The sequence below is a fragment of the Coptis chinensis genome, chromosome 8 (genome assembly GCF_015680905.1).
Source record: "Coptis chinensis isolate HL-2020 chromosome 8, ASM1568090v1, whole genome shotgun sequence".
In the NCBI taxonomy this organism is placed as follows: Eukaryota; Viridiplantae; Streptophyta; class Magnoliopsida; order Ranunculales; family Ranunculaceae; genus Coptis; species Coptis chinensis.
Window position 1 is genome coordinate 68,528,947 of NC_141463.1, and position 27,558 is coordinate 68,556,504.

At 38.7% G+C, this 27,558-nt stretch overlaps 2 long non-coding RNA genes across 3 annotated transcripts; both read left to right on the forward strand.

The window, feature by feature from the left end:
* The first annotated feature begins 16,757 nt into the window (after nucleotides 1-16,757).
* LOC147482636 (uncharacterized) lies at nucleotides 16,758-18,433 on the forward strand. The gene is made up of 3 exons (XR_015206968.1): nucleotides 16,758-16,866; nucleotides 17,351-17,439; nucleotides 18,368-18,433. It is a non-coding gene; the product is annotated as an uncharacterized LOC147482636 (long non-coding RNA).
* Nucleotides 18,434-24,369: 5,936 nt separating this feature from the next.
* Nucleotides 24,370-26,983, forward strand: LOC147482637 (uncharacterized). 2 transcript variants are annotated; one of them, XR_015206071.1, is made up of 3 exons: nucleotides 24,370-24,528; nucleotides 26,429-26,521; nucleotides 26,647-26,983. It is a non-coding gene; the product is annotated as an uncharacterized LOC147482637 (long non-coding RNA). The 2 variants fall into 2 exon arrangements; XR_015206070.1 differs by lacking the exon at nucleotides 24,370-24,528 and having other exon boundaries at nucleotides 26,275-26,521.
* The last annotated feature ends 575 nt before the right edge of the window (nucleotides 26,984-27,558 follow it).

A 27,558-nucleotide genomic window follows, 5' to 3' on the forward strand; every position in this document is an offset into this window, starting at 1 on the left:
TTATGTTAAGGGAGTCCGGATGAGAGCACAACTGCACTTATACTTACAAATTTATACACTTATATACTTATAATGTTACTTATATATATAATACTTATACTTAGGGTCCGCTTGTTTAGCCGGAAAACATGAGAAAATTTTGTTTTAGAAAGTTTTCCATGTGTTTCCATAATTCCGGGTGCTTGGTTGAGTTGTGATTGGGTGGGACCCCATGAAAATATTTCTAAAACTATGAAAATGTGAAGATATTTTTACAACTTGAAACTGCTTTCTAAAACCCTTGCCGCTTTTTTTCTCTGTCTTCTTTCACTTACTTGATTTCAATATCACTAAATTGAAATTTCATCTTGTGAAATTTGAGCTTCCTCCCCCACTCTTCTCTAGTTTTCAAATTTATGAAGAACCCTAAAACCTCCAAAAAAAATATCTCGCGAAATTTGAGCTTCCTCCCCCACTCTTCCCTAGTTTTCAAATTTATGAAAATCCCTAACACCTCCAAAAAAAAAATTCAGCCAAGCATGTAGAAATCTGAAAAAAAAAAAAAAAAATCTCTTGTACAAGTTTCCAAACACAAAACTTTCTAAAACAATAATTTCCAGATTTGCCAACTTTTACATCCAACTGCTTTAACCTTAAATACACAGCTTCCAACACCCAATGTCACTCTAAAACATGTGCATAATGACGTGCATTAATGGTAGTACAGAGTAATTTGTACCTTTTTTTTGTCATGCTCATAGTCACCGAACGTAGAGTGGAAACGGGAGCCTTAAAAGAAGCGAAGCGTCAAAGTGCATGACTTGAGAAGCTCCACTATCTAGAGCATGGTGGGATTTCACGTTACGTAATAAATTATATAATATTTGTGTATTACTAAATACTAAATAGTTGATTAATAATTGATTTTATGAATTAAATTTGTTAAATATGCTTTTTACCCATGAAAATTATGTGTTTTATAAAATAAATAAATAAATAACATTAATAAACAAAATTAGTGTCAAGTCATTTCAATCTTTATCACGTGAAATAATATGAGTAATAATATTAGCTTAAAGTGGTATTGACTATTGAGTATCTAATACATAATTATTGGTATTGTTTTGTTTAAAAAAGTTATTTATCTTAAGTAAGTAAAAATAAATACTAACATACTAACATATAGTAAAACACAAAAAAGACTTGTTAATTATTACGTAGTTAGTACTTTATCATATTAATTCGGCACAGAAACCAACAAGTCAACAAGATAATAGAGAGAATGCTACTACTCATCATTCTTTTACCATTTTTTTATTATTTATTTAACTTCACTCTTTTTTCTGCTTTCTCTCTTCTCCGCCAAAAACGAGTAGCAGAAGCCATAACCATATCATTAAACACAAACGTCCCTCACAATATTTTTATCTCCTAATACTACTTTTTTTTTGGTTGAAATTTCTTGCAGATAGACAAAAAAACAAATTCTAAAGCAGTCATTTTTTTTTTTTTTCTTTGGGGAAAGTGACACTCTTTGTCAAGATTTTGGAAAGCGCGATTTGGAATTGCAATTTCAGAATTTTGAGAGCCGGTTTTATGGCGATTTGACTCTTAAACCGTGAGATTTGAGACCAGAAACGGTGGGCACTTCGCACGGTTTGACCTGAATTTGTGGATTACGACTATATATCGAAGTCAGTTTTTGGGTACAGGGCACAAGTGTAGTCCAGGGACCCACAATACGTAATGGCAGTAAAGTAAGTTTCTTTGAAGCAGTATGCGTGTCACGGAGATATGCATATCAGCTAACAATATAATTACTTCTAATACCGCCTAGTAGTAATGAGGCAGAGTGTCCGGCTATGCAATAACGGGTATAAATTTTGGTACCGCGTGTCCTTCTCCTAACAACAATTTAACTAACACTTTGATTGGAAATGAATTAATACAAAACACGGAAAGAGCTCTCCTGCGGCTGAAAGCAGTTTTCTCTCTATCTGATTTTCTTACTCTTTTTTCCCCCTCTTTTCTTTTTGAATTTTGAATGTGTAAGATAAAGTAGCTAGGTCGAAAATCCCACTGATATTGTTTTTAGTTTCAGAGGGTCCCTTGGCGATATTTTTCTATCTTTCGTCTTGTCTTTTCTTCTCTTTCCCGCTCTGTCTTTCAACTTCTTGAACACTTTGCTCTCCCCTAACAATCATTCGCTCCGGGGTTCCCGGGAGTCTGGGGTGGTAGGAGATGGAAGTGATACAAGGTGATGGGATAAAGGAAAATGAAGAGGAAAATCAGGAAAACACAAAACAAAAAATAGAAAAACTCCAAGCTGATATGAAAAATATGTTCTGCTCAAAAGAAAAAAAAAGTGGTTGCGATAGGATGCAAGAACTCAGAGGTAGACCCCAAAGAGCACACGACCCTGATAGGGAAGTTGTTTGGGGGTAAACACATTCCTCTGCAAGTCTTTGCGGAGGAGGTACATAGAAATTGGCAAACAAAAGGTCAAACAAGTATATAAATGATTGCAAGAGGAATGTACAAGATGGTGTTTGAAAATGGAGATGAATACAACTATGTTAGACAGAATGGGCCTTGGTTGATACAAGGTTTCATCCTGTCCATCAAGAAAGGAAAATATGTAGATTATCAGAAGTTTGACAAAGTGGACTTCTGGATCCAGATATATGGACTTCCAAGAGATCGGATAAACGAAGAGAATATCAAAACCATTGAAATTTTGAATCTAGGCAAAGTGAAGGAGTTGATCTTCGGATGTTCATCGGAGTTTAAAACCCAAAGGGCGGGTGGTAAGAGTGAGGATGGACATCAAGGAACGCTTACTTAAGGGAATAGATTTATGCACGGAGCTGGGGGGAAATTATTCCAGTGACGTTCAAGTATGAAAAACTGGACATTTTTTGCTATTTCTGCGGCTGCATAGGGCATGATTTGTACTATTGCAACCTAAGAGAGAAACTCTGTGTAGAGATGAGAAGCCTCGGGGGATCTCCTAGGGATATCAAAAATAATTTCTCCTTCCTCCAACGGGCCAATGTATTCTTTAATGGAGTAGCAGCTTCTTCTCCGGCAATTATTACCATTTCGGGGACGCCAAAAAAGCCTCGAGCTGATCAGATACCAGCTAAGGACAGGGGCTCACTGGGTAGACGCGTTCATGGCAAGGGGCGGGGATCCCCGCTACACCGCCAAGAGCAAACCAAGGGGGGTGGGGGTGCCGACCAGACGAGAGGAGGTAGAGGAGCGGCGGTCTGTTTGGACAGAAGTCAGAACGGTAGACTCAGGAATAGGGAAGGCAGAGTCAGTAGCCGTTGGGGAAGCAGACATGGCAGGCCAAAATGGAGAAATCCAGATGATGGAAGAATCGGAACAAGCCCAAAGGATCGATATGCCAGAAGCCCAGGCCCAAAAGTCTGAAAGGATAGAAGCCCAAGAAAGCAGCTGTGGGTCAGGACAAGGGATGGAACAGAAGGAACGAGCCTTAATTGTCTGGGTTACGGCCTCTAGGGAGATGGATCTGGACAATAGGAAAAAGTCTGAGGAGGATGGATTAGATAAGGCCCAAGGGGTTGGATTGGCATATCTGGAAGACAATAACATGAGAGACCTAGATCCTCTAGCTCTGAGAGAGGACTCCTTGGAAACAGAGAATAGAGCTGGAAATGAGCAGACTTTGCCGCTACCTAGCTTACCAGTCTCCAATACAATCATACCAAGCACTGAGAAGACCAACAAAGATGAGTTATATCAATCCACTCCAACAGCTGGAAAAGCTCCACCTTTTTTCAAATTCTCTGGTTTACCTACACGTGGAAGGGGATTTAAGACGGTGGTGTCTCGAGGAAGGCGTCAAGGAGCACCCAAACAAAGAAAAGAGTTAGGAAGAGAGGATGAAGTAGGGAAAAAAAGAAAAAATTGCTCTAGATCTGGAAGTAAGGCAGAAATGGATGATAAAGAATGGACAGAGTATTGTCTGAGGAAGATAGCAAGAGAATCGAAACGAGCAAAAAGAGAAGCAGATGATCTAAGGGCCAAAGGGCTAGGACACTTATCCCAGAAGAAGCCCCAGTGATTAGCATCTCAAGTGATTCTATGGTCTCAACTGAGCCATCTAACTCGGGAAGATCTCTGGACTCAACTAACCCATCTGACTTCTCGGGACATTCAATTCGGAAGATCGGATCCGCCGGATGCATTTGAGAATGGGGAAGACTATAATGATATAGAGGTTGGAAATGAGGAAAGGGCGGAGGAAGTATCTATGGAAATGTGCACGGGGATCTTGGCGCAAAGGCGGTATGGAAGGAGATGGGTATGTATCAGAGGAAAGCATCTCGAAGGTGATGGTTCCACAGCTAGAGCCTTTAGCGGTTGATGATTCCTCAGTGGTACACAAGAGATCTGTTAAGAGTAATCAACAGTATAAAGGGGAAAGTTCAAGGCAGCCAAATGGTAAGGAGGGGTGTTGTAGCACAGGTGGTGGATATGGGAGTGGTAGGGCTAAGTCTGGAAACAGTGGGGGTATGTTCTCTCCTCCAGGGTTCAAGGGTACCGTCCCAATAACAGCCGGCCTCGCCACCATGATACAAGCACGAATTGCCGAGGAATAGGTTCCTCCGCGGCAATCAGAATCTAAAGGACTTAATAGGAAGTTTGATCCCGATATCATATGTCCGGTCTCAAAACAAAGGTTGGTGTAGATAAGATGAAAGGTATTAGTATAATGGTTAAGTATAGGGGTTGTTTTTGTGTTCCAGCAGTTGGTCGAAGTGGGGGCCTTGCAGACTATGGAAAGAAGGGTGGACACGGAAATCTTGGGAGCTACTAGGAATCAAGCGAGGTAAACTAAATAATTTTTTTGCAATCGAAACTTGGTTTTTCTCTTTGTATATGGGGAACTGTTGCATGCAAATGACATCGGTCAGAAATTTGAACTTAGGGATGTGGCAACCCTGATCCCAGGACCTTGGTGTCTGTTTGGGGACTTCAATGCCATTACCTCGCTAAATGAAAAAAATAGGGGGAAGAAGCATGTTTAATAACAGTATGGTAGAGTTCAATGGGTTGATAAATGACCTTGGGCTGATTGACCTAGGATTTAAAGGACCTATGTATACTTGGAGCAATAATAGAGCCCCCAACAGTCATATCCTAGAGAGACTTGATAGAGCTCTGGCTACTGATGCCTGGGTGGTCCTTTTTCCTAACATGCATGTGCACAATGTGGTTAATGCTAGCTCAGATCATCTGTCTATTATGATAAATCTCAGAGCAAAGGAGGAAAATAGAACCACACATGAAAAACCCTTTCGATTTTACAATATGTGGTTTACTGATAATGCATGCATGCCTGTTATTGAAACTGCCTGGAATTCTATTTATCATGATTTGCCTGACATTAATGTGATCCTAAAACACAAGTTGACACAACAACATCTTACTATATGGAATAAGAAGGTGTTTGGTAACATCTTTACAAATCTAAAAAAAAAAAAAGTTAACAAGGATTTTGGAAGAGATCCTAACTAAACCTTTCTCCCTAGCCAACTATGAGAGAGCAAAAGGACTTAAATCTGAGTTGCTTGAATGGTTGGTTAAGGAGGAAAGTTTCTGGAAATAGAAATCAACTATTCACTGGTTGAAGGATGGGGGAAAAAATACGAGGTTTTTCCATCTTTCCACCATTTTGAGAAGAAGGAAAAAGACATTGAGAGGTCAGCAGAGGGGGATGGAGTGAAGGAAGAGCTGAAGTGGGAGATAACATTAACTCCTACTTCCAAGCTCTTTTCAAATCAGACCAACCCCATCAAAATGAAAGTATTCTCAATTTGTTCACTCCTTGTATCACGAAAAGGGAAAATGAGTTTGCGCTTCGCCATCCCATCTTCCTCAAGATATTAGGAGAGTTGTCAATAAGATGGGAAGCCCGAAGGCCCCCCGGGCCGATGGGTTCCAAGGGTTTTTTTACCAAAATACTTGGGAGATTGTGGGAAATAGTATTGTGGCTTTTGTGAAGGATTTCTTCCATAAGGGGAGTTGAACCATGTGTTTAATGAAACTTATATTGCTCTCATCCCTAAAATAAATAACCCGGCGTCGTGGCACAATTTAGGCCTATAAGTCTCTCGCAACTTTTGTTACAAAGTGGTCTCTAAAATCCTTGCCAATAGACTCAAGCAACATCTAAATAAAATCATCTCTCCCTTCCAAGGGGCTTTCATCAAAGGTAGAAATATAGGAGATAACCTTGGGTTAGCTTGTGAGCTTTTTCATCACATGAAAAACATGAAAGATAAAAACATGGTCGGGTAGCCTGAAGATGGATATGGCAAAAGCCTATGATAGAGTGGAGTGGTCCCTGGTGGACACCATCTTTGATAGACCGGGCTTTAGTTAGAAGTGGAGGAATCTTATAAAACAATGCATATCCTTTGTTTCTTTTCAAGTGCTTCTTAATGGGAGTCCTCGAATAAGATAATCCCCGAAAGGGGCCTCGCAGAACGAGGGGATCCCCTATCCCCATATCTCTTTATCATCATGTCCGAGGCCCTTTCTAGGATGATTGCAAAAGCCGGTGAGAGGAGAAAGTCCATGGGATTAAGATCCGGAGGGCTTCTCCTCCCATCTCCCATCTTCTCAGATGCAGATGACCCGATCCTCGTTTACGGAGGAAATCTTGGGGATGGGGGGCATCTTAAAGATATCCTACAAGACTATTGTGCTGCTTCTGGTCAGCTGATAACTTTTGACAAATCTAGCATTTTTTTCAGCAGAAACATCAAGTTTCGAAATAAAATAAAGCTAAAGAAGTTTTGGAAAATGAGGCTTTTTGATCCAAAAGACAAATACCTGGGTATACCCATCATGCTATCAAAAAAAAAGGTTGAGGATTTTGACTTTTTAGTAGATAAGATCCATAAGAAAATAAAAGGTTGGAAGGCTAAAGTCCTTTCACAGGCTGGAAGGGCTACCCTGATCCAATCTGTGGTACAAGCTACTCCTCTCTATGCTATGTCTACCTATATGCTTCCCATGTCTACTTGCAACAAGATAGATAAAGCATGCAGAGAGTTTTTCTGGCATGGTGCTGAAAATTCTAACAATGTCCATACCATTGAGTGGGACAAGTTATGTAAACCCAAACCTGAAGGAGGGTTGGGGTTTAGAAAGATGAGGGATATAAATGTAACAATGCTAGCCAAGCTCCCTTGGAAAGCTGCTACAGATACTGAGTCAGTTTGGACAAAAACTCTTGCTAGTATCTATAGTAAAACTGGATAGGGATGTCCGAAACCTCACGGGTATGCCTCCTACTTTTGGAAAGGAATCCATAATACTTTCAATCTCATAAGTGGAGGGATAGTCTGGGGTATTCACAGTGGTACTTCTACCTCTCTTTTAGATGACCCTTGGGTGATCTGCAATGGAAAACCCCAGACTCTGAGAGAGTTAGGGGTGGAGGATCCCAGACTAGAAGGCCTTCATGTGGCTGACCTTTTTCTGGAGGATAGAACTGGATGGGATGAGGCCAAGCTTCAAAGCTTCTTTCAGCCTTCCCTTGTGGCAAGAATCAAAGACATAATGATCAGACCTCTGGGTCTGGGAAAGGATAGGCTGAAATGGAGTGGAGAAAAGGCTGGGAGACTGACTGTGAAATCTGTATACAAGTACCTAGCCAAAGATAGTGGTGAAGGACAGAGCTCTAGTTTTAATACTAAAACAGTAAAGCTCCTTTGGAAAACCAAAATACCAGCCAACATTCAGATGTTCTTATGGAAAGCCTATATGAATGCCTTACCTATGGGAGATAGGTTGGCTTCTTGGAAGATGGAGGGGGACTTTTCTTGCCCCCTATGCAATACCAGTTTGGAGGCAGAAAACCATCTGTTTTTTGAATGTGATTGGACCAGAAAGTTGTGGTTCACTTCAAGCTTGGGTTTAAGAATGGAGATTCAGGGCAGGAACAACACTAAGGATTGGATCTCCAAATTCATAAGTTGGAGCAACAATAAGAGCCAACACATAGCTCAAGCAGGAGTTCAAGCTTGTTATCTCCTATACAACATCTGGAAAACTAGGAATGAAGCCAAATTTGAACAAAGGCTCCCTAATAGAGAAAGACTTCTCAGAAGGAGTGAGGTGGAGGCATGCAACTGCTACAAGGGCTTTGCTACTACCAGAATGCAGAATGAGAACTCTCTCCCTTCTGAAAACTACTTAAATCAAAACTTTTTTGAGTTTGATTCATTGTTCCCTATTATACCTAATGAGTGCATTAATATAAGATATGATGCTGCCTTTCAGGGTATATCAGGAGAAGCAGTTGTTGGTACTATAGCTTGGGATTCATAAGGAAAGGTAGTAGGGGCAGGTATTAGGAGATTCCGAGCAAAGTCTGCAGAGGAAGCAGAGATGGTGGCTGCTGAGGTGGCACTAGGACTTGCAAAGTTTCATGGGTGGACTGCTGTGTATATAGAAGGGGACTGCTTAGAAGTCACTAAGGCTCTTAATAGCCAGACATGTTCTTGGAAGTTTGAGAGTTTGAGAGATTATGTAGTAAAGTTAACCTCTAATTTTGCTTTCTGCAAGTTTAAGTGGATTTCTAGGAGGTCTAATGGAGAGGCACATTTGCTTGCACAATGGGCTTTCCATAAGCAGCAAATGGACCAGCTTCCTATGTGTATCTTGAAAGACAAGTTAACCCCTATTCTGGTTTGATGGATAAGTAATATATATGGTATTATCAAAAAAAAAACAACAACAACAATTTAACTCCCATTTTCTTTTTCTTTTCTATTTTCAAAATAAAAGAACAAAATCCCAACATCCTCATCCTGCTCCAAAAACTAATTTTGAAAATAGAACAAATAAAAATCTCCATAGACTGAATAGACGGTCTTTGTTTTAAGAGTAAAATTAAAATTATATGTTCTACATAATTTACATAATTCAGAATTTTTTGAGAAAGGGATCGGATATTTGAACTATACTCAAACATCTCTCTCTACTAGATGCCTGCTTTATTATTTGACAACCACGACACCAAGTAATCAACAAATGAACCAAATTGTAATGTTTCGGAATTTCACCCAAGGGTAATCTAATCATTTTACATTAGCGTTGTTATAGAAAATTACGTGTGGACACTGTATTTATTCTTTTGTGTAATAGTGTTGGACTGGTCTTGTTAAAACGGTATTTTTTGCATGTGAGGTTGTGTAGTTTAATTTGACACGTATAATCTGCCAAATGTTGTATACAATGGATGCATAGTTATTATTTTGATGCATAATTTTATTATTTAAGATTATACAAAATGTTTGATAGATACTTATTCTATTGGCAGGGTTTGGCTAAATTATTTATTTTGTTAGATGTAATATACTTGGTATTGATAAATATTAGTTTTGATCAATTTATTAAAAAAACAATGCTAGGTGCTATATGGCTTTATATGCTATATGCTATATTGCTTATGAGAGTATGCTATTTTTTCTAATTGACTTGGTAGCTAGAATTAAATAATTGGGTTAGTGATATGGGCTTTGATGATTTTTTTGACATGAGCTTTGATGGTTATTTTTTTTTTTTAGAACATAGTTTAGGGTTGAGGCAGACCCTGACCTGCCATTAAAATCTCATGAAATTTTTTCCTTCTTTATCCTCTTTGGCATACATAGTGAGTTTCTCATCCAATGGAGGTATAAAGAAGGTACATCTCTCACCATTAAACATGCTGGCTAGGTAGTCAGCTACCCTATTTGTTTCTCTGTAGACATGTATGTATGAAATGCATAACCCCTGTGCTAGCCCTTTAATAGCTAGGACTGTATTCATACAGTACCAAGGTGGTGGTTCTATACCCTTCAGAATATTGATGGCACTCTGAGAGTCAGATGCTGCCACAATCTCCTTTTTCCCAAGCAATGTGCATCCTTGCAAACCATAAAGAATCCCTTGGAGTTCCTGGTATAGTACGGATCTCATGCCCCCTTCTCCAGTGTAGGCTAGTAAGATTTCTCCATCTGCATCTCGTATTGCCCCACCAATACCTGTTGTTGAGTCATTCATAGCCCCATCAGAGTTTAGTTTGACTGCATTTCCCGTTGGCTTGATCCATGAGCATGGAGTGGGCTCTTTTCTCTTGAAATTGACTCGAATTCCTACCCTCTCCATGAGGATTCTTCCCTTGATCGTGTCTTGAACATCTTTAACCTGACTTTGTAAGTAAATTTTCATTTCCTTAATCAGATTCTCTTTCACTATGCTGCTGGGTTTGCTTGTGTTCTCGAATCTTCTCTGGTTCCTTTCATTCCACAGGTGACTAACAGTTGCACACACATAAGTTTTCAAGATCTCGGCTTCTATATCGTTTCTTGCACTTAGTTTCATCAGTAGCATCCATTCTCTATTTGAATCTCCCTGTAATCTAATCCCCAGTAGGCTTTTGACACCTGTCCAGACTTCTCTGCTATATGGGCATTCAAAGAAGAGGTGTTTGGAGTTTTCTCTTGAACTGTTGCATAAACAACACTTGGAGCTCTGTAGAATCTTCTTCTTTACTAGTCTGTCTTGTGTTGGGAGACTTCCAGCCATGAGTTGCCAAGTGGTGAATGAGTGTTTAGGAAGTACAAACTTTCCCCAAACAAGGTTAAACCACTTCACCTTCTCTCTTGGGATTCTGAGGGCATTGTATGCAGATTTAGAGGTATATGCTCCACTCGGCTCCAAAGTCCAGACTACTTTGTCTTCTCGGATGTAGTTATTAATCTCTGTAGTCATGATTTGGTCTTTAAGCTCTCCTTCTGGCATGCTGCAAACTATGTTGTTCCATGTACCATCTGTAATTAGGTCGCTCACTCGTGCTTCCAGTGGTATTTGTAGCTGAACTCTTGCTATACTATCATTTATGAGAAGTTTGTTGGCGCACCAAGGATCATACCAAACATATGTGCTAGTTCCTGAGGCAATGCTGTATCTTATAAACTTCATAGCCACTGATCTCATTTGTAGTACATTTCTCCAAACCCACGAGCAATCTTTTGGAATAGGCATACTCCAGAATTTCTTCACTTTAATCTGTTGGTTCCAAATCCATTGTACCCAAAGACTTTCTCCTTTTTCTGCTATCTTGTGTACTAGACCACAATATGATGCCTTGTTCCAAATTTTGAGGTCAAGAATGTTGAGTCCTCCTTCAGGCTTGGTGAGGGCTGTCTTGTTCTTGCTTGCATGGTGCATGTTAGAGTTTCTATCAACTCCACTCCATAAGAAATCATTGCAGATTCTTGTTGTTACGTCACAATCAAGCATTCTTGGCAACACAAAAGTTTTTTGACCAAGAGACATGGAAGGTGTTAAGACCGAGTTGATCAACTCAAGTCTTCCCCGCATGTGATAGGACTCTAGACTTCCAGTTTTGGATTCTATAAGTGATTTTCTCAATCAAAGGATAACAATCCTTTATACCAAGCCTTGTAGATGTGAGTGGTAGGCCTAGGTAAGTAACAGGCAGTTCAGTGAGTCTGATGCCCATATGATCTGCTACGAGTTGCCTTTCACCTTGATTCATGCCAGCAGTTAAGAGTGTTGTCTTTAGAGTGTTGGCTTTGAGCCCCGTGGCTTCAGAGAAGAGAACTAAGACCTCTTTGACAGTTGTCATTGATTGCATATCACCTTTTAAGAAGAGTAGTAAGTCATCTGCAAAGCATAGACTAATAACTTTTGTTTTCTTACATTTTGGGTGTGGCTTTATGAGTCCTTCATTGAGCTTGCGTTTCAAGAGACATGTGAGTACCTCCATGATCAAAACAAAGAGGTAGGGTGAGAGGGGGTCTCCTTGTCTAAGCCCCCTCTTTCCTTGAAAGTAACCCTCAGGTGTACCATTCACTAAGACTGAGAAGTAGGCTGTTGAGTAACATAAGTTAATCCATTTGAGGAGCTTGTTAGGGCAGCGTAGTCGTGTTAGCATTTCTTCGATAGCTTTCCAGCAAACAGAATCAAAAGCCTTGCTAATATCAACTTTCATTGAGCATCTTGCAGAAATGTGCTTTCTAGAGTAACATCTCAAGAGTTCATGAGATAACAATAAGTTGTCTTGAATGGATCTCTGAGAAATGAATGCAGACTGGTTAGGACTTACCAGCGAGGTCATTAAGGGCTTTAGTCTATTTGATAAAACTTTGGAGAAACACTTGTAAGTGATGTTGCAGCAGGCAATAGGTCTGAAGTCATTGACTTTGGATGGATTTGGAACTTTGGGTACAAGACATAAGAATGTGGAGTTCATTCCCTTTGTCATTGTGTGAGTGGAGAAGGCATATGCAATGGCTTTTATAAAGTCTCCACCAACAATGTCCCAGCAGGATTTATAGAAGCATGCATTATAGCCATCTGGACCAGGGGCTTTGTATATATCCATCTCAAATAATGCATTCTTGATCTCTTCTTCTTGTATGTCGCCAATCAAATCCATTGCCACATTGTCTTCAATGATGCTTCTAACTTGCAGGTGAGGGATTATATTTTCAGATCTTGGGGTTGTATCCTTTCCGAGAAGTGATTTGTAGTGATCGACAATAATGTTACTGACTTCATCTCCTGTGTACTTGGTCCCATCATCATCTGTTAAAGACCATATCTTGCATCTTGATTTTTTCTCCTTTAGAATGTTGTGGAAATAGGCTGTACATCTGTCTCCGTTAACCATCCATGTGCAACCTGCCCTCTGTCTAATATCCTCGTATTCCATGTTCAGTAGCTCAGTGTACTGTACCACAGCTTGTCTTTCATTATTCCTTAGACCGGGATCTATGGGATTAGCTTGTAGAAGTGTTTGTGCATGAAACATCTTCTGTCTTGCTTCCTCAGTTCTCTCTTTCAGTTTTGAGAAGTTCTTCTTGGACCAACCTTTGAGCACATCCTTTAGAATGTTGAGTTTCTGATATAGAGATGCTATAGGATTTCCAAAAGTGTTAGAACCCCATGCTTCCTTTACTAGTCCATGGAATTCTTTGTGCATAGCCCATGAGTTGCAGAATCTGAAAGGGAATGCTTTATGACAGTTGCCAAACCACGAGAGAATCATAGGTGTGTGGTCAGAAACACCTTGTGGTATGAATTCTGCTGCAGATGCAGGAAAGGCATTACTCCATTCCATATTCACCAAGCATCTGTCTATTTTTGAGAACTTGTCAGAGTTGTTTGTCCATGTGTAAAGACTGCCAGAGAATTGCAGATCGACCAGCCCAGAGTCATTTACACAGTTACTGAAGTCTTCTATGTCTCGTGGGTGAACAGGGCCCATTCCGAGTCTCTCATTAGTGCTGAGTATACTGTTGAAGTCTCCACTAACACTCCATGGTAGTGTAATAGTGCGGCTCAGAGTGGTGATATCATCCCATAAGATTTGCCTTTCTGCCTTGCTATTGCTAGCATAGACTAGTGTCAGGTTGAACACTTTATTTGTAGGTAGCAGTAAAACCTCGCAGTGGAGCATCTGTGAGGTTTCTGACAAAAGATTGACGGAAATGTAACTAGGATCCCAAAAGAACCATATCCTTCCACTAGGGTTGGATTCATAGTTATGTAGAAACGACCACTGTGGGCAGCATAAGCTTCTGATGAGGTCGAACTTATCCCTCTTAACTTTAGTTTCCAGCAAACTAAACATGCAAAGTTTATTCTGTAATCTTACTTTATTTATCTCTGTAGCTTTGGAAAGCTCATTGAGACCTCTTACATTCCATACTCCTAAATTAATCATTTAAGGAGTGTAAAAGAGTTACTTTTTAGTAGACCCCTTAGGTCTACCTCTTCCCTTGCTTCTGGTGCTAGTGACTTCAGTTCTGCTGCTTTGTGGAGAGTGTCGCTCTTGAGGGACTGTGGACTTAGAGCTAGTAGAGTTGCTCTTTGATTGCGAGGACCCATTGGAGCGAGCTGATGCTGTTCTTTTGCTTGGTAGGTGATCTGTAAAGGTTTCTACCACCTGTACTGGTTCATTAATGATCTCGCTTAGCTGCTGCTCAATGTTTGTTGTGCTGAAGAGCTCATGGTCTGCTGCATATTGATTGATTTCTGCTCCTCCAGAGTTAGGGAGTTCAATCATATGGGGCATTGAGTTTAGTGGGACCTCATCTGATGGCTGGCTTGATATAGCAAGTTCTAGCGGGGAAGTTGTAGCTTGGACTTGAGGCAGAACAAGTTCATATGGATTGGTGGTTCGGTTGCTTTCTTCCTCGCGATCGGTAGCACTGTTTGCAACATCAGGTTCTGTAGTTTCCTCAAAATGAATTACAGAGCAAGGGTTGTGGTTCACCAAAGTGTCTTGAGCATCTTCATCAGTGCTTGATACTCTTATACCTTCAGGTTCTTCCTCACCAAGGAAACATGCACTTGGCTCTAGAGTATCAGTAGCTAAGTCAGAGAGGGTTTCTCCTGGTGTTACAACAGGAACACTTTCAGTCTCTACCTCGATGGTGTTCAGAGGTAAATCATTCCTTACACCGGCAACTTGGATAAGGTCTAAGCTTTGGTTTTCAAGCTCCTCTTCAGCTAGAATATTAAAAGGATTGTAAGTAGTAATAGCATCAGTAGCATTTACTTCACTAACTCCAATAACTGCAGCACTTGCCCCTATTTCAGCATTGACCCTGTGTAGGCCAGTTTCACTGATAGGCATACCCGTATTTGAAGTTTGGACAGATGTAACATTTTGCCTTCTAACCCATTGATTGTTTGTTGGCCTTGTGTGTGTATTTCTCTGTGTATTTTGGCCTTGAACATTCATTCTCGCATCGGTAGCTGTAGCATCAGTAGATGCACGACAATTTGACTCCTTATGACCACTTTTGTTACAGATGGAGCAAGTCAAGGGAATCCAAAGGTATTCCACTCCCACTTCAGCAATAATTCCCTTGCCTAAATCAAATCTTAAGCAATCAGGGTATTTTGCATTTCTCGTAACTTCAATACATACTCGAGCAAAATCAAGTCGTTGTTTCTTTTGGGTAGCCGTGATCCCCCCGCAGATTGGCTTCCCAATACGACTAGCTATAAAACTGATGCCTTTCTTAGTCCACATTTGCTTCGGCATATTCCATAATTTTACCCAGATGGGTAGGGTGGACATGTTTTTTCTCTGTGTTTCAAGCTCTTCAGTCCAAGGGCGTACTATGAACACCCTACCAGCGATGAATAGTGGTCCCATATCCAGCACCCTCTGTCTATCTTCTTCGTCACGAAACTTAAAGAAGAACACATCTTTATCTGTGGAAATCTCATAATCCGCTTTTGTTTTCCATGTATTTTCCAAAATTTTCCTTACCACAGGGAAAGGTAATCTTTTCTCAACAAAAAACCCCACTAAGTGGTCCTTCCACAAAGATATACCTTCCTCAATGATATCTCTAGGGACTGCAACAACATCAGATTCACAATCTATATCAAACGATTCTAAAGAGTTATCTGAGTTTTCATTACTTGTAGGAGCGAACAGGGAGCTCCATGTATGAGGAACAGTGGAACAATTCCCCACATGGGATGAGGATATAACCATGTCGCTAGGATCAATCATAAGAAGAAGAAAAAGATTTCTTTTGATGTTTCAGGCATAACCCAAATCGAGGAAACGAAAGAAACAGGAGGAGAATGAAACTCTTATAGGCTCAGATCTTGCTATCCTTGAAAGCTTAACCGTTGTATACGACCTTGGCTTTGTTAAAAACCAAGAGAAGTATACAAAGAGAGAATTTTCGTAGATAGGGATTTGAGGGATCAATTGACAAGCATTGATCGGAGGCGAGCACCTGAGCGGTACTGGCTCTTCTCTTACTTGTTTCTTGACCGTAAAGTTACTATAAGAGGTAAAAGAAAAGGATAAGGTAGAAAAAGGAAAAAATATAGTGGGCGAGAATATTACCTTTTCTGGAAACTATGGCCTACATCACAGCTTCCATAGAATCAGATTTAGTTAAGCCCTAATTTAGTTAAGCCTTATTTGAATAAAAAAAACAGTACATTTTCTGTTTTGAAACCAAGTGCAAAGTTGAATATATTTTTTAGAGAGACGAAAAGTAGTTACCAAAAGAAAAAAATTAGCTGCAGAACATAGAGATTTTGATGGTTATTTAATGTAGGCCTTGATGGTTATTTTCATCTAGGCTTTGATTGTTATTTTGATGACATGGCCGCTTTAATGGTTAATATTGATATGGGCCTTTGGATAATTTTGTATCATGATAGTTGGGCCTATTAATTTGATCCAATGGGTTATTAAAATATTTAACCAAGAATTGGACTTTTGGAGGACCCATCACTCTGAGTCTCTGACACCTTATGCATGAGCCCATGTGCTTTGGTTTTTGGTTACTGTTGTTTTTTTGGTTTCTAATTTACGATACTGCCACCTACTATCTTTCATCACTTCCATCATTTTCATTTCCATGAGATTCAAATATAGAGGGGGAGGACGACCAGGAGGCAGGAGCTAGGCAATTAATGGTGCACGCCTCTCATTTAATTGATATGCTCTATTAAATTATATGTAACAATCATGCGCTCGGGTTTCAATTATATTGTCTAATGACCTGATCTATATATATATACCCCGTCTTCTCTTCTTTTCTCTTCTTATGGTGCTTTCTCTCTCTCAAATCTCTCGTTCGCTTCCTCCTAAAAGATAACAGCCAAACAAAACAAAAAAAAAAAAAAACAATGCGGTCCTAATAATAAAGGTGCGTAGTTCAAATAATGATTATGAGTATCTCTATTTCAAAAGGTAAGATATTTCATTTAACCTATTCAAAAATTTCATAGATTGGAAATTACTCATTCGAGGATCTGCAACTATTTCGCTACTTTGGCAGGAAGGTTAGTTTCGTTCTACTGGCCTCTAATCATTTATTTGAAGATTTATGATTTTTTTTTAAGAAGCATGAAATATCTTGATGACTTTTTGTTAGTTTCTAAAATTGGGTTTTGGGATAAAATTTTGCCCTAATATGATGAGTCTTGCCCTTTTAGAAAAAGTTGTATGGAGTTATCAGCTCGGCCTTTTCTGTGTCAACGGAAGATGAATTGTCCTGTTGACAACAACGTTTTCCACCCTTTGGTATGTCTGGAGAGGGGAAACATTTAGAGTAGATATTGGAGATCAAAGTAAATTATCTCGAAATGCCTGGTGGAGTATATACACAACTATTCTCACATCCAAACACAGATAGCAAATTCTGGAAATCACTCAACTCGGGCCTTGCGCTGTGTAGATGGTTGAAATTTAATTGTGAGGGTTGTAGGGAGATGGGAAAGAAGATTCGGATAGTTCTTTTATGATGAATTGTGGTTATCATTACAGCTGCAGGTTCAATTGGCTAGGACTCTTACAAATGCAAAACAAAGATTCGAGCGGTTAGAGAGGCCATTAGCTAGGAAAAGGATTGAGAGGTACAACTGTACAACCTATCGGATTAAATGCAATCTTGACCACATTAATCGACTTTTGAATCTCGGTCAAGTTCATTACACTTCCATGGCCATTGTTAAAGCCGGGTTACGATAGTTTTAGATAGGTTTATTGGTCTTAGAGTTATCTCTGTTAAAACCCTTAATGACATGCTCACCACGATTGCATATTGTGGTGAATCTGATAAGTCTTTTTGTTTGGGTTAATAGCTGTTGTTATTCTGCTTTGCTTGGTGAGGTCTTTAGCAGACTCAAGGTTTGTGTTGGCTGTATTTTGAACTATGTAATGATGTTTTCCTTTTCCTACAACTGAAAAAAGCAGTCTAGATGTATGCTTCACTGCCTTCACGCATTAATTTATTTTGGTTTAATCGGATCATCATTTTGTTTGTCTAGATGCTTATCGATTACTAGCGGTTGTCACAACTTATTATAGCCAAACAAGATCACATTATTGATCATGATTGTATGCCATGGTTTCTCAACTCAACCGCCGTGAAGACATTCAAGTCACATTCTTAAATCATTATTGTATGTCTTTTTGTGTGTGTGTGAGTGTAATACGTCCGTGTGAGAGATAGCAAATGAGGTGAAAGGAAGATGATGCCTGGTTGGTCCATCTTGGTCATACAGATTGCTATGTATTATCATAAATATGCGATTTTTTCTTTAACCCAAAAAAAAAGTCGGTGTGCATAGTTAGATTGGAAGTTATCTCGGCGTGTGTGGTGGCGTGTGGGTTTGCTTTTTCTTGAAATAGACATATTTTAACTAGCTTCATAAATTGTCGAGGAGCTCTTTATGTCATTGCGCTGCAAAACACTTCGATCTTATTTGTAAAGTAACAAACTCAACTGCATTTACTAATTATGGAAGTACTTCAATGGTTAGCTTTTGCCCATTTTCGCAGTGGTCTCCTACTCCACATATGTACCAAAGCTGGCCAACCTGTTATGGAGTCGTTGCCACTTTGTAGCACCCCCAGGTTTGGTTCCATTATTGTTTTTTCGGACTTTTTGCCTTTGAATTATATAATGAAATATTTTTCAAGTTTTCTATTTGATTTGGCCATTCACTTCTTATTTCTTACTTGAAAATTATTTTTTCTGGCCATGGAATATGATTGTTGTTGTCTACGTTCTTGATTTTTGCCCCATACATGCAAAGCCAATTGCTAATCTATAATGATGATGCTCGCTAAGCAAGAGGTGTTTTGGTCCTAGCCTCTAGAGATTAGGCCAGTTCCAGCACCCGAAGTTCAGTTACCTTCGTAGCATTGCGGGTGCAAGCAAAAAATCATGTTGCGCCTATGCCCTATCCAACTCCTCCAGAAACAGTTAGTTAAAGTCTTAAAGTATACTTTTTGAATTCTTATGAAAAAGATAACAAAGGCATCTAATTGAGTTAATCCCCTTCTTCACTATCCATGCAACATTTAGCTATTGAAGGGGTTTCGGTTAGGTTCAATTGAGTTATTTGGTGTTGATTGGTTTTGAGTTAAAAATCTGTCGAATCAGTTTGTGTTTAGGTTGGTTTTGAATTAGAAGTGAATCGGTTTGTGTTTTGTATAGTTTTGAGTTTAACAGAACCTTATATGGAGAATTTTGAAATATTCAGTTAGTCACATATGGCTTTACATTAGAATGATTAGCTATCATTATTTCACCGTTGTTAACTATTACGGTTTGAGCAACTATCTTGGTGTTGCTCCTTTATTATGTTTCTTTTTGCCGTTTGGTAGTTTTAATTGAAAACACCAATTTAGTTGTGTAGTTTGAAGTGATCAATATCTCTTTTATTCGGCTTTCATATTATTTATTGTTGCCTTTAAAAGTTCCCTTTAGGCGTGTTATTCTATTGATTAACTTCCGGGCATTACTGCAGGGATATTTCTCGAGACTATTCCTAAGTTAAGACGGCGAAATTCGAGACCCCTTCGAGCTTAATATATCAATAGCAAAGAACTCTTATCTAACATGATTTTTGTTTTTCATTTTAAACTAGACTATCTTTCAGTTAACTCTATCTCTTTGTGATTTTTGCTTGTTTGTCGGCGATAAAGACTTATCGTATTTTGTTTTGGTAGCCCGGAGATGGACAAATCATGGATGTCGAGATATATTTTCTACTAAATATGTAGAAAGCGTTAAACAATTTCTTACATTTGCTTTTCATAATGCAAAGCGTTAAGAATTGTATACCACTGTCATGCATTTAATGTAGAATATGTATGAATTTGATATAGTGGAGGTGGGGCGTCGTCGAGAACGAAAAGATTGAACAAACGTATTGCACATGGGTGTGGCATAGGGAAGATTCTCCAAAGCGAGTCAGCATCGTAGGGAGTCAAAGGAAGGTTTTGATGAGGGTGGACTAGATGAGGCCGCGAAATATGCTAAAAATGTTTAAGGCCACTCGGGAGACTTTCATGGGGGAACCACTGAAAACTTTGTGAAGCCCGATTGAAGAAGCAGATTTACCTTTTCGATGCGGCCGGGTGTAAAAATACACCGTTATCATCTCTGGTTAAAAGCTTTGCAATGTAAGGCAATGAGTGGGTGGTCTCGATAAAAGCTTCTACATGGTGTTGGCTCTGTTTAAGGATACCTTTGACCCGGAGAGAGGCGGAAGGAAACTTTGTCTATTAAATTTTTTGAATAAAGCATGAGAAGATTCCGATGTCCCAATGATTGTATTCTCTATAGAGGTTTAATAAATAATGATAGAACTACTTGTCCTACATGTGGGCGTCAAGGTATAAAGGTGAAAAAAGAATAATCGACCAAAATTATAGTGCTCAGCAAAAGTACTATGGTATTTCCCAATAATCCTAGACTTAAAAATGTTTCAATTTGTTGAAGCGGGCGAAAATTTGGTATGGCATGCGAATGAAAGAGAGGTAGTTGATGGTCAAATAAGTCACCCATTGATTCCCAAGCATGGAACACATCGATCAATCTTGGCGAGTTTGCTGGTGATTCGAGAAGTCTTCGGTTTGCACTTTCAACCGACGCTTCAATCCACCTAATTATCTTAGCAAGAGGCATAGTTGTTAGTCTGTTATATTGGCGACTTACAACTGCCACCATATATCAATGTGCATGAAGAAAAGTTCTTAATGTTAACATTGTTGATATCGGTCCTTTTGACACGGTAACAACATTGATGTTTATCTTGCACCTTTGATTGAAGATCTTAGAGGTTGTTATGGCAGCCCGGTGTTGAGGTATATGATGCCTATAAGCAAGAATCCTTTATACTTAGGGCTGTGCTATTGTGGACAATTAGTGATTTTCCCTTTGGAAACTTAATGGTTATCTTGTTAAGAGTATCTTGTTCTTTTATCCAAGTATCTGAAAATATAGATTCTATTAGATTGAAAACACGGCAAGAAAAATGTATACAAGCAAAGCATTGGAGATGGCTTCAGGAGAAAACCATCGGTCTTGAAAGGAGAAAAAGACCATTTAATGGTAAGCAAGAGCTGCGATCAAGTCGGGGGAATCATTTAGCGGGGTGCAAATCTTCACAAAAGTTGAGCATTTCAAAAACTAATGGGAAAGCCACCGAAAGTGCTAGAAAGTCAAAAAATCAAAGAAGGAGAAGGCGCCGAATTAGGTTCAAAGGTTCAAAAGAAAGAAAAATGGGAAGGAGCAAATAAGTTCTAAGGATACAAAAACACCAAAGCGGAGGAAAAAATGATTATGTACAAAAATCGAGGAAGGTGTTGGGAAAAAATATCTATATTTTTGAGTTGCCTTTCATCGACACATTTGCTTTTAAGGCATAACTTGGATGTCATGCATATTGAGAAAAATGTGTGTGATAGCATCATTGGGACTTTGCTTAACATTCCATTGAAAAACAAAGGATTCACTTCAAAGCCGACTTGACCTTGTAGAGATGCACTTAAGGGAAGAACTAGCACCAGAGAAGAGAGGGACAAGATTCTACCTACCGCCATCATGTTATACATTATCTAGAAGAGAAAGAGGAAGTTTGCAACACCTTTGTTTGAACCAAGGTCCTAGGATGGATATTGTTCTAATTTCAAATCTTGTGTTTCAATGAAAGATTTGAAATTATATGGTCTTAAATCTCATGATTGCCTTACCACAATAATGCAACAACTTCTTAACTTGTGGCTTATTACGATCGGTGTTGCCAAAAGCATGTGAGGTATACCATTATTTGGTTATGCTTCTTCTTTAATGGTCTTTGCACAAAAATAGTGGATGTGTCGAAATTGGATAATATTCAGAAAGATTTGGTGGTAACTTTGTGTTTGTTAGAAAAAGTTTTCCCACCATCATTCTTTGACATCATGGTGCATTTGATAGTTCATCTTGTAAGGGAGGTTGAGCTAGGTGGTCCAGTTTTTTTTTTTTTCCGATGGATGTATCCCTTTGAGAGGTAAGTGAATGATTTTTTGAATTTATTTATTAAATGTCTCACAATGCACGTATCAAAGGTTTAAAGCTTTAAAAAACTTTCTATGTACATGATGGTGTTAAAGGGATATGTTAGGAATCAAAACCGTCGAGGATGTATGGCAGAGAATTATATTGTAGAAGAAGTCATTGAGTTTTGTGCTGAATTTTGAGGAAGTAGATGAAATTGGAGTTCCTTCCACAAGAAACATGACGAGACAAATGATTTGGAAGATGGAGAAACAATTTGCAAAGGAAGAATCCGATTGGGGGTTGAAGTTGATGAGAAGTCCTCGGCAACAAGCACATCTTTATGTGTTGGGAAACATGAAAGAAGTTGGGCTTATATCAAGTAAGTAGATAAATGCACAATAGTTCAATTTAACTAGATGTTTATCTCCAACGTTTCCATAAGGGAGCTGGTAGTTAATACTTGTATTCTTTTAATTCTTAACATAAGAGGGAGCATATAGACTACCTAAGGCTTCAAAATCATCGCAAGGGTGCAAAATGGATAAAAGCTGAGCATAATCACACCTTTATTAATTGGCTTCGCCAAAAGGTATGTTTTGTTAACATTCCATTGTTACTTAAAAAATTAAAAGCACTATTCTTAACATTGTTTGAGAACCAGTTGAGGAAGAGCAAGACATACCAAATAACAAAAAGTCTCCTACACGCTGCAGTTTTGGCTATGGGACCTAGTCTAGATGTGCTAAAATATTCCGTGATATGAAGTTAAGGGTTTTCGCTATCACACAAAGGATCGAGAAGCTAAACTAGTCAACCAAAATAGTGGAGTTAGTGTAGTGGAGATTTCTAGTGCCAAGGACAAGAATCCCGTAATTTCGATATGTGCTTTTATGGTGTGCTTACGGAAGTATGGGTGTTGGATTACTTGACCTTCGAGATTCCTATTTTCAAGTGTGATTGGGTTGATGCAAAGAGGTCATTAATAGGTTGATGAATCAGTTTCACATCCATTGTAACTTGGTAAATTGGCCACAAGTCCGACCCTTTTATTTTAGCATCCTGCCAAGCAAGTTTTTATGTGGACGACTAACTAAATTTGGGATGGTCACTTGTCCTTGCAACTCCGAAAGAGACTATCGCAATAAGAACGATGATGCCGGGTTCGATGATGATTCCATTACGCACAAAGCCGCCAACTATTGACTCCTTTGATTTAGCTAATGAATTGTCATTGCCTTATGCTCGTGAAAATTGTAGAAGGGATTTGGATCGAGCCCGATGAGTTTTTCTTTAAAGTTAAATAAGACTTCTTACTAGTCATTATGGGACTTTTCTTTTCTTTTTTTTTTTGTTGTTTTTTTATCGGGTTTTAAGAATGCTTCAAGTTTTGTGTTAAACTTACAGCTAAACTGAGATGACTAGTGTTGTTTACATTTCTAAACAATTACATACCTTCTACTTGGTGGAAGTTTTATATATGGAAGCTTTATATATATATATATATATATATATATATAGCTCCTAAAAAGGACTTTAAATAAGTTCTAAATCTAAAGCACCCACAACTTCACCTACAAAATGATTTAAAACATAATCTTTTATGCATATGATCTACTAGCCATAAAGAACATCTTTACAAAAATTCAACTCGTTTGACAATATTTAACACTAGCAAAAGATGATTGCAAAAACTAGACATTTCTGGACCTTTATATATATTTTCAAAAGTGGAAAACAATTTTATCTAAGTTAGAGGATATCAAACGAGTTGAATTTTTGTGGATATGTTCTTTATGGTTAGTAGATCATATGCACAAAAGATTAGGGTTTAAATCATTTTGTAGGTGAAGTTGGGTGTTTTAGATTTGGTACTTATTTAATGTTCTTATTTAAGGTCCTTTTTAGGGAGCCGGGTTGTATATATATATATATAGGTATACTCATGGATCAAGAAGAGCATTCGAATCACAAGAGTATTCAGATTTCAAGAGAATTCAGACTGAAGATGGTTCGAAGAACATTCAACTCCAAAGATGGTTCACAAGAGCATTGGGACTTAGAAGATGGCTTTGAAGGCCATTCAGGACAGAAGTTTTATGGGGCTCAAAAGATATGGAAGTTGACGAAGCAAAGAGCAAAAGGTTTAAGCAAAAAAGGAAAGTCAGAAAGGCGGCAAAGTGTGTAAAATTAAAAATTAAAAAAAAGGTGAATATCAAGGAGTTGTTTATAATGAATCCCGGGCAACCAATTAGTCAAGGTGGAACCGACATCGGTAGTTATGGAGGCTACTTGGTGAGGGTAAGAGTAAGGATTAGAATAACTAATTGGAAGATGTATCACCAACATTAAAGAAAATTTTGTGGATCTCTTCAAGGTACATTAATCTAATGCTTTATAAGCTAATTTCATTTTGTTTACATGATTAACTAATATGCTACTTACAAATAGGAAAAATTTAAGTTGGACACAAACGAAAAGATCTATTACGCACAAAGTCTGTATGGGCAGGTTGTGGAAAGCACTCAAGTCTCGCCTTACTAGATGGTACATCTTACCATTTAAGAATAAACCAAAGCGACTCAAGAAAATACCAAAGTTGTATAGAAAAGTAATCAGTCAAGAAGATTGGGATACTTTTGTAAAAAGTAGACTTACACCTGAATTTCTGGTATGTATTTCTTTGTAATTTTATTTTGCTTTTGTTTGTACATGCATGCAAGCTATTGTTTTCCTGTCTTAGTTTCTTGAAAGTCCTAAAGAGGCTAGTATCCATGTACTGGTGGATTCCAAGCAAAGAGGTTGTGCCTGGGGAGGTTGGACTTGTGGCAGAAGGCCAAGTTTAGTTTGTGTGGATTTTGTTGATTTGTGGTTTCCTTTTTTCTGAGATTCCAGTAGGTTGATCATACAATAGAGCTTGCGAATTTATCTTGTAAGATTCTAGGTGGATTCCCTTGCATCATCTGTTCTTGGTTGCATGTCATCCTTAGCTATTGTAGTCTCCCTTCCGAGTTATCGGTTGGCATGACTAAGTGTTTAAACATGTTATCTCCATACTACAACAGTAAAAGTCTCACTTTTATCTCTATGCTTCCCCTTTACCACATATGCTCTCCATACCAAGCCGAGAGCACATGCATCTCTTCTAAGCTAAGATGACTGCCCTCGTGGTGCTTGACTGAACAAGGTCAACTCTGCTGACTCAAGAGGGATTGAATGAGTGGTTAAGTTTGTACCACTAATATCGCTTTAAACAGCTACAGGTGGAGCTTCTGCTCATCACCTCTCGTGTTCTCGAACTATAGCGGCCTTTTCCACAGGTAGATATCTCCTAGTAGTTTCATACCTCGCACGCGAGATATTCATCCAATCGGACCGACCGGGAAAGGGACTTGCCTGACCCGTTGTGTGTCTTAACACCAAATACATCTGCGATTCAACAGGGTTCTTCCTTACCAAAAAGTAAGGATGACAAGAGTTCTGCCTAGCGTCAAACCAATATACGATCAACGACTTTGGCCTTTGTGGAATATGCCTCTCAAAACGAGAGGAAACTAATCCACCCGATCTACATTACATAGACCAGCGGGTCAAAATCGCTACGTGGGGACCCTTTCAAACCTCGCTATCCCCGCGTAGATTGAGCTAATAAATTACATGCGTTTATTGATAACACCCTAGCCAAGAACCGCTTCGTGCAGAACTCTTGAATGACTCGGAGACCGGAAAAGAGTAAACATGATCCATCCTTAGGTTAGGTACTTCTCTAGTTGGTTTATTCCTTGCGCACGCGAAATGTGAGGATCGCTTACTCCGACTTTCTTCCCAGTATAGAAAGACAAGGGACACCGCGAAATAAGATAACTATTCACTACCAAAAGTCTTCCCCGTCTCCTGAATCAAGAGAGGATCACATAACATTATCGGTCGGCACCTTTGGGAACTTTTTTCGGTTCCCCATGTATGCTTTCCTGGAAGGCGCTAAACCAAGCATAGCTTCCATCCGCAGCTTCAAAAGCGAACTAAAGATATATTTGTGAATAGTCTTTTTCGCCGCCGTTGAGTTTTAGTCTAGGAGGAAGAGTAGTCCGAATGATCTCTAAAATCACAGGTTGCCCACTCATAAAGGAAAAAAAATAGAACACACAAATGACAAGCCGATCGACTATCCACTTCAAGGATGCTCGTAAAGCAAGGACTAACCCCAAAAATCCGGACTTCCTTACCAAAGACTGTCACAAAGATCCTTGAAGAGATAACTATAAGCCTCTCGACGCCTCCCACAATCAAAGCTTTATCCGGAGCCTGCATAACTTTAGCTAGCCACACCACTACCTTGAGCTCTAGGGCTTACAGCCTTGACAAGATTGTCCACACGTTTACAAGAGATCTAAACAGTTCATCAAGGATAAGAACTTACAAAGAATCGGTTGATGCAGGCCTTGCAATTCTTATTGTGAAACCCTTGCCTCCGATTGTGTTTTTTTCTATTTAGAACTAATTTGTTGTGAAAATACAGTTTTGCCCCTAATAAGTAATTCACCCCTTAATTCAATTTGATATTTTTGCAGGGCCCTCTGCAACCAGATGGTAAACAATGTGGTATTCATGCAATGCGCTTTATGCGAGACATAATAAGCGATCCTTCTCCTTTTCCATTGAAAGTAAATAAAATACCTCTCACATTTTAACTTAATTTATGCTTTTGATATCTTTAGCAACTATGTTTTTAACTTTTTTTTATTCTCTATTTTGCAAAATATTAAACTTGTTGTTTCTTATATTCCAGATAAAAAATCTTAGCAATAAAAAAGCCTTCACCGACAAGGAGATAAATGAAGTTCGAATGGATTTTGTTACGTTCATCCAAGAATGTATTAAGAACTATCCTCAAGATGAAGATGAACCATAAGGCTGAAGACATATATGTGGGTGATCAAATTTGACGAGATTAGGTTATTTTTTCATTTGGATTTGGATTAGGCTGATTATATTTATATGAATTAGATTGGAAATGTGTTATTTATTTCATTACGTTTTGCGATTAAGTACAAATATATATTGGTTATCCAATGGGATTGGAATATTTCAATGAAATTAGCAATATATATGAGTGTTATTTGAAATTTAATGGATCATATTCAGATATGTAGTTTATTCAGGTGTGTAGTTTATTGCAGGTCCCCAATTTTGGGGGGTTTTTATATATATATTCACGTTTTTAATATATTTTTATTTTTAAAAAGTACCATTAGTCATGACGGTTTGGGTAAAATAGATTGATAGTGATATGTATATATATACATATCAACTGTTTTACCCAAACCGTCATGACTAATGGTACTTTTATGACCGCTAAAAAGGATGAATGCATAACAGTTTATTTGAAACTGTCACAAATGATATGATTTGTTGTGACAGTTTTTGAGCAGTTGTTACCATTTTTTTTTATGGTTTTATGACCGTTAAAAAGAATGAATGCATAACCGTTTATTTAAAACCGTCACAAATGATATGATTTGTTGTGACGGTTTTTGAGCAGTTGTTACCGTTTTTTATGGTAGAGAGAGGCTAGTCTGGAACCAATATTTGTGACGGTTTTGGGAAAAAAATAAATGACTCTCACTCCGTCATGGTTTTGGGAAAAAAAACCCGTCACAAAAGACTTTTTGTGACTGTTTTTAACAGTGATATAAAGTCT